Source organism: Talpa occidentalis, unplaced genomic scaffold (genome assembly GCF_014898055.3).
Source record: "Talpa occidentalis isolate TD23 unplaced genomic scaffold, MPIMG_talOcc4v2.1, whole genome shotgun sequence".
Taxonomy (NCBI): Eukaryota; Metazoa; Chordata; class Mammalia; order Eulipotyphla; family Talpidae; genus Talpa; species Talpa occidentalis.
In genome coordinates, this window is record NW_026555331.1 from 99,037,847 (window position 1) to 99,051,051 (window position 13,205).

The 13,205-nt window shown below is 38.2% G+C and overlaps 1 long non-coding RNA gene and 1 pseudogene across 10 annotated transcripts in view; both read left to right on the forward strand.

Moving 5' to 3' along the window:
• The window catches only part of LOC119248466 (uncharacterized), a 495,811-nt gene that overhangs the window by 7,760 nt on the left and 474,846 nt on the right, over positions 1-13,205 (forward strand). For 9 of the 10 annotated variants that reach the window (XR_008550761.1, XR_008550755.1, XR_008550757.1 and 6 more), the window contains exon 2: positions 6,145-6,215. This is a non-coding gene — a long non-coding RNA (uncharacterized LOC119248466). Of the gene's footprint in view, positions 1-6,144; positions 6,220-13,205 lie in introns of all 10 variants that reach the window. The other variant, XR_005125930.2, reaches the window with a different exon arrangement.
• On the forward strand, positions 11,062-12,939 carry LOC119243211 (G2/mitotic-specific cyclin-B1-like; annotated as a pseudogene).

A 13,205-nucleotide genomic window follows, 5' to 3' on the forward strand; every position in this document is an offset into this window, starting at 1 on the left:
CTCAGAAATAGAATTAAATGGCCTGGAATGTGGCCTGGGCATTGGGGTTTTGAATGCTCCCCCAAGAGTTTTGGGACATGATTCTAACCTGCAGCTGAAACGGAAACATTGACTACACAAGCACTATTTAGAATATGTTTAAGAACTTAAAACTGGGGCCTCCCAGGTGGCACAGGGGTTAAAAGAGTGCTATCAAGCTATTGCCAGCCACAGCAGCACAAGTTCCATCCCCGCTGGCCAGGCAGCTAACCCACATGGCACAGCAGACCCCTCCTGTCTCATCCTCTGCTCCCCTCAGCTGTGTATTTCAGTAGATCTGCTTGTTCTGCTCCCCACTGTCTCTGGTGAATCCTTTCACCTCCCCCCCTCCCCTGCACCTCTGCCTTAAACCCCAGTTCTTGTATAAATAAATAAACCTTAAAAAAAAAAAGAGCTTAAAACTTAGTGGCACCTCTCCCCGTTTTCCCTGAATTTTCAGTAAAGGGTAAGAATCTCAAATATATAACTGGAAAGTAGCAGGTAGGGCACATTACATAAATTCAGAATACTACCAAAGTAAACAGGATTCAGAGCCCTGTATTATAGGACTACATTACTTCAATATTTACTAAATGCCTCCATTGGTGTTATAACAATTGTCTTAGGTTTTAAACTTTTAATGTGGCACTGTTATTTCCTTGTGTAATAGCATGCACTAAAGTTCTTGGTAGATTTATTTAAATAATAATTTCTATAGCACCCTTTCTTCATACTCACTCATGATTCATGTACAGTAGATATAATCTAGTGCTATTATTAGTGGGGGGGAAAGGGCATAAGTTGAATTACTTAGCACTGGTAGTTACAGGGAAAGCAATGCTCTCTCAAACCTGTACTAAACTAAAAGCCTTTCCTTCTGCTGGTGTTTCTTTTGCTTTATCTTGATGCTCTTAGATTTTGACCTCTTTACAGTCCTATTTAATGTCTAAATTCCTACATAATTATTTAATTAAAATCAAATGTAAAATGATAACTATTTGGTGAGTGCCGGCACTGGGTAACTAAATGCTTTCTAACTTGCCTTATTAGATAGTATCACTAGTTACATTTCTTTCTGAAAACAAATAAATTATGGGCCATTATATGGTGTACTACTGAACTAATTTCATAATAAGTGTTTTAATTATATATTATGCAAGAACAGACAACTATTTCCTGATGTTTGGAGAGTAAATTTAATATTAATTATAATTATATAGAACTTTTATTTGTCAATCTTAAATTGCTACACACACACACACACACACACACACACTCAATTAAACATTTAAGGAAGGTAGGTAATTTATTACCCCCATTTGGCAGGTGAGAAAATTGAGGTTTGATGAGGTTGTATAATTTGTTATAGAATATATAGTTTATGTCTTTAAAACTCTTCATCTGTTCTAGTGTAATACATTATGTGCTTCAATTCTTTTAACTCATTTTAGCACTACTAAAGTGCTACTGAATAAGTAATAAAATACTGTTTCAAAATTAAACCAAAATGTAACGGAAAACTTTTTTTTTTAATTAATTTATTTATTTATACAAGCACTGGGTACAGTGGGACCCTCCCCTGGCCTCCGGGGAACAAACAGGCATTGCAGAGACTGCAGGCAGCTTCGCAACCCAGAGCTCAACCGCTGCGCCACCCCGGAGGCCCTTAACTGAAAACTCGTAAGACATTGTTGAAAGAAATAGAAGATACAAAGAAAAAAAAAGACATTCCTTGCTCAAGGATTGGAAGAATTAACATCATTAAAAGAATCATATTACCTAAAGCAGTACAGATTCAACATAATCCCTATCAAGATCTCAAAGATTTTCTTCACAAAAAAAAGTCATAAAATTTATTTGGAGCTACAAAAACACCAAATAGCCAAAGTGTTCCTGACATGAAAGTATAAAAATATAAAAATCAACTCAAAATGGATAAAACTTGGATGTAAGACCTTAAACCATAAAATACATAGCAGAAAACGTAGGTAAAACACTCTGTGACATGAACTTCAGAAATACCTTTGTGGATTTGTCCCCAGCAGCAAGGAAAACAAAAGGGAATATATACAACTGGAACTACATCAAACTAAAGAGCTTCTGTATAACAAAAGAGACAGTAACCAAAGCAAAGAGACACCCTACTGAATGGGAGAAAATATCTGCACACCATACATCTGACAAGAGACTGAGATGGAAGATCTACAAAGCGCTCATACAACTCAACAAAAAGGAAACAAACAGAAAATGGACAGAAGAACTAAATAGGCACTTCTTCAAGGAAGACATGCAGATAGTGAACAGGCATATGAAAAAATGTTCATTAGCATTTATTATCAGAGAAATGTAAATCAAAACAATGAAATACCACCTCACACCAATTAGAATGGTTCATATTAAAACAAACCAAAAAAAAAAAACCCAAAAAACAAAAAAAAAAAAAAACAACCAGAAATAACAAATGCTTGCAAGGGTGTGGAGAAAAGGGAACACTCTTACACTGTTGGTGGGAACATAGACTGGTCAGGACCCAAGGAAAGCAGTGTGGAGTTTTCTCAAAAGACTAAAAATTGATCTGGCACACAACCCAGCAATTCCACTCCTATGTATCTACCCAGAGAACACAAAAACACTAATTTGAAGGGAAACCTGCATTTCTCTGTTTATAGTGGCACTACTTATACTAGTCAAGATATGGAAAAAGCCTACATGCTTCAGAGCAAATGAATGGCTCAAGAAGATGTAGTATACATACAAAATGGAATACTACTCATGTGATCAAAAAAGACACACTCATGCCATTCGCAGCAACGTGGATGAAGCTGGAAGGGATTATGCTAAGCAAAATAAGCCAGAAGGAGGGCCTCCCCAGTGGCACAGCGATTGAGTGCTGGGTTGCAAAGCTGCCCGCAGCCTCTGCAGCGCCCGTTTGATTCCCGGCTGCTCCCTGGCCACCAGAGGAGGGTCCCACATGGCGCGCAGACCTCTCCTGCCGCCCGCTGCTCCCCTCAGCAGTGTACTTCGGTCCTTCTGCCTGCTCTGCTCCCCGCTCTGGCTCTGGTGAATTCTCTTACCCTCCCGCGTGTCTGACTGTACCCAGTGCTTGTATAGATAAATAAATAAATCTTAAAAAAAAAAAAAAAAAAGCCAGAAGGAGAAAGATAAATACCAGATGGTTTCACTTACAGGTAGAATAGTAAGAAACCAAACAAAAGGTCAGACAAAGACAAACTTTAAAAACAAACCCTTGGAAGCTGACTACAGATTTGGGGCATGCAGAGGGAGAGGAAGGAAAGTGATGAAAAAGGTGGAGTGTGAGAGTACAATGAACTATGGTGGAGGATAATGGGTCCTTTCATGGCAGGAGAGCTATGCTGACCACATCTAAGGGGAGAAATCCTATACTGTCAAAAAACTAACAAGAATGTAAAATAATGGTGCTTCATTAAAAATTAAAAATAAAAATACTTTCGAGTAAGAAAAATAAAAATGGAGGGCCTCCCCTGGTAGCGCAGGCTGTTGAGCGCAGCGCTATGAAGCTGTCCGCAGCCTCTGCAGCGCCGGTTTAATCCTGGCCAGCCAGCCGGCGAGGGTCCCACATGAAGGGGCAGACCTTTCCTATTGTGCCTGCTGCTCCCCTCAGCAGTGTATTTCGTCAGTCTGCCTGTTCTGTTACCCACTCTGTCAGGTGAAGCCTCTCACCCTCCTGCGCATCTGGCCCATACCCTGGTTCTTGTATAAATAAATAAATAAATAAATCTTAACAAAAAAATAAAAATAAAAATGGAAATATGTTATCCACTTTCTGGAATAGTAATTAAAACAGCATGTTTTTGGAATAAAAATAGACATAAATGCAGAAAAGCATTGAGAGCCCAGAAATAAAAACACACATATATGGACAACTAATACATGACAAAGGGGCTAAGACTACACAGTGGAAAGTCTATTCAATGACAAAGGGGCTAAGACTACACCAAGGAAAGTCTATTCAATAAATGGTGTTAGGAAAAATGGACAGGGACATACAAAACGATGAAACTATACATTATCTCTCATCATTTACAAAGATTAATTAAAAATGGTTGAAAGACTTAGGTATAAAACCAGAAACCACAAAATAAATGCAAGAAAACAGACAAACTCCATGACATCTACCTTAGAGATATTTTGGGATTCCATTCCAAAGACAAGCATAACAAAGGCAAAAATAAGATGAGTCCATGTCAAATTAAAATGTTTTCTCACAGCCAATAAATCAACATTGGGCCTCCCAGGTGGTGCAGGGGTTAAGTATCAGCACTATCAAGCTATCCCCAGCTACCACAACATGATTTCAATCCCTGAGCAGGAGCTAACCCACATGACACAGCAGACCTCTCCTGTCTCAACTGCTGCTCCCCTCAGCAGTGTGTTTCAGTAGATCTGCCTGTTCTGCTCCCCACTCTGTCTCTGGTGAATCCTCTCACCACCCAACCTCTGGCCTACACCCCAGTTCTATGCAAAAATAAAGAAGAAATTAAAAAAAAGACTGTGGCAAAAAAAAATATGTAGTATACTTGTGCCATACACCTAATCCAATGTTAGTTCATTAAGACTTTTAAAAAATTGAATGTGCAGTCAGTGCATTCAAATGGATGGCATTTTTGAATCCTAAATAACTATAGGGGTACCTTTGGCTGCTGCAGGATCTGTAAAGCTTTCCCCATTGATTTAGTTGGTTTATTTGTGCATTTATTCATTTAGTAGCTATAGTGCATTTACCATACAATAGGCACTCTACTTAGTGCTGAGCATACATAGAAGAAAGGTATGGTCTTTATCTTCAAGCAGTTCAGTGGTGGGATTTCTCTGTACACATTTATAACACAGTGCTACCAAGGGTAATGTGTGTGTGAACAGGGCTCTCAGAAGAAAAAGCATATTAAATATCCAGAGAAAGTCAGGCCTGGTTTAGGCCAGTCCATCCCAGATTATCTAGGAGCAAACGACCTCTTATATGGAATTTGTCCTTTTTTTTAAGAGGTGACCCCAGGCAGTCTGCATCGGCATTACTCTTAAAAAACTTGCCTCATGAAAATAACAATGACATTCCTGCTTTCTTCTGGCAATAGCCCTCTTGTGACCTCTCACTTTTTCTAAACTTTTCAGTCAAATGGGACAATATGTTAATCTCAATCTTAATTTTAATGAAGGGGTCTCTAGATTCTGTGGCACTTGGTTTGTTGGTTTTGGATATCAATTTATAAGTGTGTAGCAGACCAGGTTAGTTTTCTAGGGCTTGGATCATGGAGACACTTGAGAAACATGACTACAAATTCCATGCTCCATTGCTACTATACTATCTTTCATCCCAGATTTTCAGTATCTCTATAAACAGGAGGAATGTGGGATTTCCATATTGATCCCTTAATAACATTTCATTAGTTGCCCTAGTTTGTCCACTATCCTTGTGAATTCCTGATATTGGAATGCCATAGAAAGGTTCAGTATGATAGCAATGACTGACATATCCCTGATGTGAAATGTTAAAGTAGAGTTTACTAAGAGTACAGAGATTTGAATATTGGTTCATGTTCATGGTTATCTTGGACAAATTACATAACTCTAATTCTCAGTTTTCTTATCTGTAAAAAGGAGAGTAGAGTAGTATTCATTCCATACAGTGGTGAGGAATAAATACCTAAAGCAGAGTGCTTGGCATTGTTTGTGCTGTACATAGTGGGCATTAATTTTTGCAGAGAATATAGCGGGATGACATTTCCAGGACTTTTTCAACATCTTCCCTCTAATATAGTTTCTTTTTTCTTTTTTTTTCTTCTGCATAGAAGAACTGGGGTGTAGGTCAAAGGTGCAGGGGGTGAGTGGATTCACCAGGATCAGAGTGGGGAGCAGAACAGGCGGGTTTACTGAAATACACTTACAAGGGGAGCAGCAGGCAAGACCTGAGAGGTCTGCTGCACAATATGTGGGTCAATTAGCTCCCTGGTCAAGAATGGAACTCAAGCAGTAGAGTGAAAGTGCTGAGACTTAACTGGGACGCCCCCCCCTCTAGTGTAGTTTCTTATAAAGGATTGTGCTCATTCTCTGGCATATCTCATTTTGGTATTTGCATTTGCCTTTTAGATACTGAATCTGTAGATGGCCATTTCCCGACCATCCTTCCATTCTCGAAACTGCTGCCACTGTGAGATTTTGTAAGTAAGTGTGGGAAATATAATAATTGGGACTTTGGGAACTGATTGAATTTCACTAGGCTGGGGGTGACCTTTCAAAAGCCCTTTTTTTTTTTTTTTTTTTTGGTTGGGACCCTCGCTGCCGGCGTCGGGGAATGAACCATCTGTGGGCAGCCTTGCAGCCCAAGGCTCAACCACTGCGCCACCAGGGGAGGCCCCCCCCTTTTTTTTTAAAGATTTATTTTATTTATGGATCCAAGAACTGGGAGTATAGGCCAAAGGTGCCGGGGGTGAGAGGATTCACCAGAGACAGCATAGGGAGCAGAACAGGCAGACTGACTGAAATACACTGCTGGGGGGAGCAGCGGGCAAGACCGGAGAGGTCTGCTGTGCCATGTGGGCTAGTTCCCTGGCCTGGGATTGAACTCCAGAGCCTGCTGATAGCTTCATAGTGCTGAGACTAAACCCCTTGTGCCACCAGAGAGACCCCAGAAGCCCTTTAATATTTTTGTTTCAACTCATATCCAAAAATATATAGTAGCACCAAAGCAAAAATTTATACAAAAATCTCAAAAATTGCAGATAGGTTAGTAACAGCATTCCCAAAAGTGTGTATTTAAAAGTCATTTTTATATTGTGTGGAACATCTAAAAATTAAGACTGTGACAAATACTGCTTTTTCTATATTATATCGAGTAATGGATTATTGTGACACTGAAAATACAAAACAACTTTTTTTTCCACAGGAATATGGGATGTGGAATATTCTTATTGAATCATAAAGTATATCTTAATCATAGACTCCCAACAATTTAACTCTAAGGTTTTAGCTACAAAATGATAAACATTTGATTACTTATATTTTGATAACATTTTGCAGTGCTCTAAGTATTTTAAAAAACAGAACTTGTCATAAGACAACTGTTAAAAGAAAATATTTTATGGAAATGTGAAATATTTGTTCCCCTTGTAAGTAGATTTGGAATTAACCTGAGTTCTAAATGATGTGTATGAGTCAAAGATGTTGTTTGCAGGATTACTAAGAGGCTAAAATTACTCACCTCCTAGGACCTATATATCTGTCTCCTTCACTTCATTTGAGAGAAATGACAGTCTTCTGACCTCCTTATTTCCCTTCCAGCATACATTATCTTGCAGTAGAAAAATACTAAATAAATGCGCAAATGAATTAAATGAACATCAAGAATGATGAGCTTGAGATGTGAAATTTTGGGGATGGACTCTGATTTTTTATTTGTATATAGTAAATCTTATTAATATAACTTCTAGCTTTTATCACTTCTGGTTACCTTGTTAGAAGGAAAGACTTTGAATTAAGTTGCAGAACTGCAGGGGTTTATTATCTTGGTTCAGAAGAAAACCAAATAAAACCCTGGGATTGTGGATAAGATATACTTGGTAAAATGTTTTGATGAAGGTATTTTTCTTTAAATAGTCATTGTGAAATAATGGTTTGAGTTTATGAACACATGGAATCATATGAACACATGGAATCATATATGTAAGTTAGATTACTTCTAATTCTTTTGTTTCTGGGCATTATTAGACATAACATAAGAAGTTAATATTCAAAATACATCAAATCTTGGTTCTTTTTAAATTGTGATTTCTGTTTTTTATTTTAGTAGCTGCTGTTGCCCTTGTAAAATTATATACACTTCAATCCCAGGAATAGTGGTATTGCCAAAGCAAAACATCTTCTATTTACATATAAATATCCTCATTCAGCATGAGTGAATACCTTTCTCATTTATAACTAAGTGGCAACAACCACAACAATCAAATTCTATGACATAGATACTAGATTAAAGTGACTTAGCATATCTCAGAATCAAAAAACAATCTTTCAAAAAATTCAGCCTGGTCCCTATGTATAATCTTTCTTAAAGTTATTTTGAATTACTGCCAGATCCCTGGCTATGATTTTGCAATCCCAGCCAAATAATTCATAAGACCTTTGGGGGAGTATATTGGAACTTCCTGCTTCATCCAGTGACATACAGGGAGTGTTGATCTATTTTCCCTGTACCATCTATCTTTTGCTAAGAGACCATAGTTTGAATTTATAAAGTGACCTGTAGGAGTCAATGAACATTGTGGTGGTTTCACATTAACCACAAAATTGTCATTTCAAATGGAATGTACAAGTTCATCACAATCCACTTTAACCCTTTTATGTTTTCAAAGCAGGAGGAAACCAGTTGATGTGAACAGTTAAGTGACTGTTGACTCTGACTTATGTACTTTGTGTCTGCCCTTATCATTGAACTTGAAATATATTGAAAATAAAATCAGAATATTTAAAAAAACTGAATATGATTTGTTCTGCAATGGTTCATTTTAAAATTTAAAGTAATATGTTAATCTATTTTTATCTTTGAATGTAATTTAAATATGAATCTCATTCCCAATTTACCATAATGCTATCAGTCATTTTCCTCCTCTTAAATGTATTTTTATATCTTATATTTTTGTCTTTTTATCTTCCACTGATGAAACATGCTTCTATAAAATTTTTTTTCCCTAAAAAATTGTTGAAGAACTAAAAAGCATTTCAAATCATACGACAAGAGAAAGTATAAGTACAACTGATTTCTGTGAGGTTTATAATATTTCAGCTAATGCATTCAATGAATTATTTTGAAAAGTGATTCCGTAAATCTTTGACTCCTATACTGCATGATTTTTGTAGTAGGGATGGTAAGTAACCTGATTGAGGTATGATTGGAAGAATCATTATGTTGCTGTTGGAATCAAGTTCAGTACAAGAAAAATATAAGAGCATAAGGAAAATTAATAAATGGAATTTGAGATTTTAGCAACTATAATATTGATACATTATAATTACTCATTTTGTATTAATATTCAACCATTGCTTCATTTTAAGAAACTAAAATATGAGTTTAATTATTGATTAATAATTAGTTCCAGTAGTGTAGCTGATAAGAAGGTGCTCAGATAGTCTAAGCAGTAGGCATTCACAAATTCATCAAACAGTGAACAAGGAAATGGTTTTGTTTAATAGAGAATGAGGATCTTATGTTAAGTATAGTTGGAATTAATGGCAACAAGTTTACTGAAGAACCAAAGATTGAATTCTCAGCGCCTTTGGTAACCCAGTTTCATTGCCCTGATTCTGTGAAGTAATGTTTGTGGAGAGTGTGGCCACTGCAGATTCCAAGGCAGCATATGCTATCACTACCTGAAGAGTACAGTGGGTGTATGCAGAGGTTGTGGGCCTGTCTTATTGGTTCAACCCAGTAAGACAGCTGCTTTTCAGATTTGCTTTTACTAGTTTCCAGCAACTCTTCTAGACTAAGCTATGTTCCATACCCAATGCCTCTGGTAATAAGCTTTTTCTTTTTTTTTTTAAAGATTTATTTAGTTATGCATACAAGAGCTAGGGTGCAGGCCAGAGGTGTGGGGATTGAGAGGATTTACCAGAGACAGAGTGGGGAGCAGTCCAGGCGGATCTGCTGAAATACACTGCTGAGGGGAGCAGCAGACGAGACAGGAGACATCTGCCACGCCATGTATGGGTTAGCTCCCTGGGCGGGAATTGAACTTATTCTGCAGTGGCTGTGAATGGCTTCATAGTGCTCCGACTTAACCCCTTGCACCACAGGGAGTCCCCTGGTAATTAGCTTTTATAGGACCCTTATAGAGCTTATGTGTGAAACGGCAAAGCATCACCACTGGTTAAGTGTTGCCAACTCTGATTTCCCTACTCTGTAGTTGAAAGATGGCAGGAATGGAATTGTCTCACGTAGAATTATGGGTGCATGAAAATGAAGAGCATATGAGTTAGCGCATGGAGCCAGTTACTGAGTTCCCTTTTTAAGTTGTTTAATATGGGGTGAAGGGCAAGGCCCTGGTAGTCTGATTAGACCGAGAGGGCTAGAATATGGACAGGATAGATACCCATGGAGGAGGGTGATTGAGGTTATTAGACCACAGGTAACTTATGTTGCCTGGTAATAGAATATGTGAACAACCCCAAGTCATGGCCTATTCTCATCTTGTGTTAGGATGCCTCACTTCTGTTGTTTAGTGAAATCCAATAAATCTGGTAAGACCTGCTTATTGACAGCTTCCTCAACTTGCTTCTCCCGTCTCTCATTTTTCCCTTCCGTTATCTGGTGACTGCTAACTCTGTTCTCTGTTCACTGGATTTCTCTTATGGCATGTAGAGTTAGTTCATGATTACTTTCTTTTCTAAACTAAGATAACCTTAAGGAAGAAGTCTTTCTTGTCTATGTAATCTTCATGCATATAATATGGGTGACATATTATATACACATGAGAAATGTCCTTATAGTTAATAGCTCAGAATAGCTGCTTAAAGGACTCCAGAGAACACAGAAAGAACTAGATTGCGGTAAGGGTTTCATTCTAAAAGTTTCATGTAAATATGAATACATTCTTTTGTGAAATAAATAGGCCCTATTTGGTTAATTGCCTGGGAGAAAGAATTGGTCAATGCCAAAACCATCAGACTCCATTATCAACTACTTAAGAACCCACTGATTATCAACAGAAATCATTCAATTAAAAATCATTCCACCAAGGAAACTAATTCCCTGGGATTTAGAAGCTGACAGAGAGGTCAGAGGAAAACAGATTTACAAGAGTTTAGAAAATAAAGACATTTCTTCAGAAAAGGAATCTCTTAAAGGGCAGCCAAAAGAAAGAAGAAAATGGTTGTTTCAACTTCTACCCCTTTCCAGGACTTTCCTAATCAACTCATTAAAAATAAAATAATAGGCGGTGGGTTCAGGTCTTGGGCTCATGTGGGACTCCCGTCCTTTGCTTCTCCCACTGAATACTGCCTCGTGAAGAGGAAGCCATGGCCCTCTGGATCGCCAGTACAAAAATTGTTGCTCAAAATGAGGCAAAGATCCTTGTAACATGGGTGAAGTGTGTGCTTGTGGCCTCTGCTGCAGCCTCCAAACCCAAGGCAGAGGCCAAAAACAGCTCTTGGAGACATGGGTAACAAAGCCAGTGAACAACTACAGTCCAAAGAGCTTCTGAAAATGGAAATGAAACCTTTATCTATTGGGAAAGTTATTACTAAAAACTACCAAAACTTATGGAAAAGGCACCTGTACCTCTGGTAGAGCCAGAACCAAAGTGGGAACCTGAACCTCATCCTGAGCTCAAACTGAACCTATTAAAGAAGAAAAACTTTGAACATATTTTGAAAGGTTCCTCTCCAAGCCCAGTGGGAACATCTGGATATGCTGCAGAAGAATTTTCCTTTTAAAAGATATATTTATTTATGTATATAAGAGCTGGGCTGCAGGCCAGAGATGCTGTGGATAAGAGGATTAACCAGAGACAGAGTGGGGAGCAGAACAGGCAGATGTACTGAAATACACTGTTGAGGAGAGCAGCGGAGGGAGTCAGGAGACGTCTGCTATGCCATGTGGGTAGATCCCTGGCAGGCCAGAGATTGAACTCGTGCTGCAGTGTCTGCGGATAGCTTCATAGTCCTGCCAGGGAGGCCCCTCTGATAGAATTCTTGTAGTGAACAATGTGGACACAGAAGATGGAACTGATTCAAAGCTTTATAGTACTTATATGAGAAAGATAGATATGCTTATATAGGAGACAACTAGAGGGAGAGTAAACTGTTAAACCAAAACATCTACTGTACCAGGAAGTCACTGGAAACATGAAAGCCATTCTAATTGACTGGTGCAGGTTCAAATGAAATTCAGATTGCTGCAGGAGACCATGTACATGACTGTTTCCATTATTGATCAGTTTATGCAGAATAATTGTGTGCCCAAGAAGATGCTGCAGCTTATTGCTGTTATTGCCATGTTTATTGCAAGTGTGTATGAAGAAATGTCCCCTCTAGAATTCATCACCTTTGCCTTTGTGACTAACACTTACACCAAACACTAAATCAGATTGAAATGAAGATTTTGAGCACTTTAAATTTTGGCATGCATTACTCTCTGTTTATGCACTTCCTTTAGAGGAATTCTAATTCTAGATTAGATTCTAATTCAAGATTCTAATTCTACATCCTAATTCAAGATTAGAAATGTAGATGTTGGGGCCTCCCTGGTGGCACAAGGGGTTAAGATCTATGAAGCTGTCCGCAGCCTCTGCAGCACAAGTTTGATCCCCAGCCGGCCAGGGAGCAACCTACATGGTGCAGCAGACTTCTTCTGACTCGCCCACTGCTCCCCTCGCAGTGTACTTTGGTCATTCAGCCTGTTCTGATGCCCACTCTGTCTCTGGTGAATCCTCTCAACCCCTGCACCTCTGGCCTGCACCCCAGCTCTTGTATGCCTAAATTCATAAATCTTTAAAAAAAAAAAAATGTAGATGTTGAGCAACATACTCTGGCCAAATAACTGATGGAAATATGTTGGACTGCAATATATTGCACTTTCCTCTGTCTCAAATTACATCAGGATCTTTTTGCTTAGCAGTACAAATTCTTGATATTGGTGAATGGATACTAACTCTACAGCATTACCTGTCATACACTTAAAGAATCCCTTCTTCTTACGCAACACCTGGCTTTGAATATAGTCATGGTGAATCATGGACTTACAAGTGACTATCAAGAACAAATATGCCACATTTAAGCATGCCAAAACCAGCACATTAGCACAGCTGAATTCTGCAATAATTAAAGATTTTGCCAAAACTGTGGTGAAGGTATAGCTTGTGAACTTGACTTCAAGTACTATACTATCTGCAAATAAAATTGCCACTACTTGCTATCTGTACAGATTATATTACATTTACTTTTAATAAAGTTTGTGGTCTGTTTTATTTATGTCTTAACTCAAGGCTATTTCCTATTCTATGGTAGTCTGAAAGTTATCTTAAAGGTGTGGTGGGGAATATAAAAAAATATACTTTCATTTTACCTGGGAAAACAAGTCGTGTATTTAATTGTTCTTAAAATTCTTGATTCTTGTTTTATATGACTGGTTGTTACTTTATTAATATGAATGACTAAGGTTG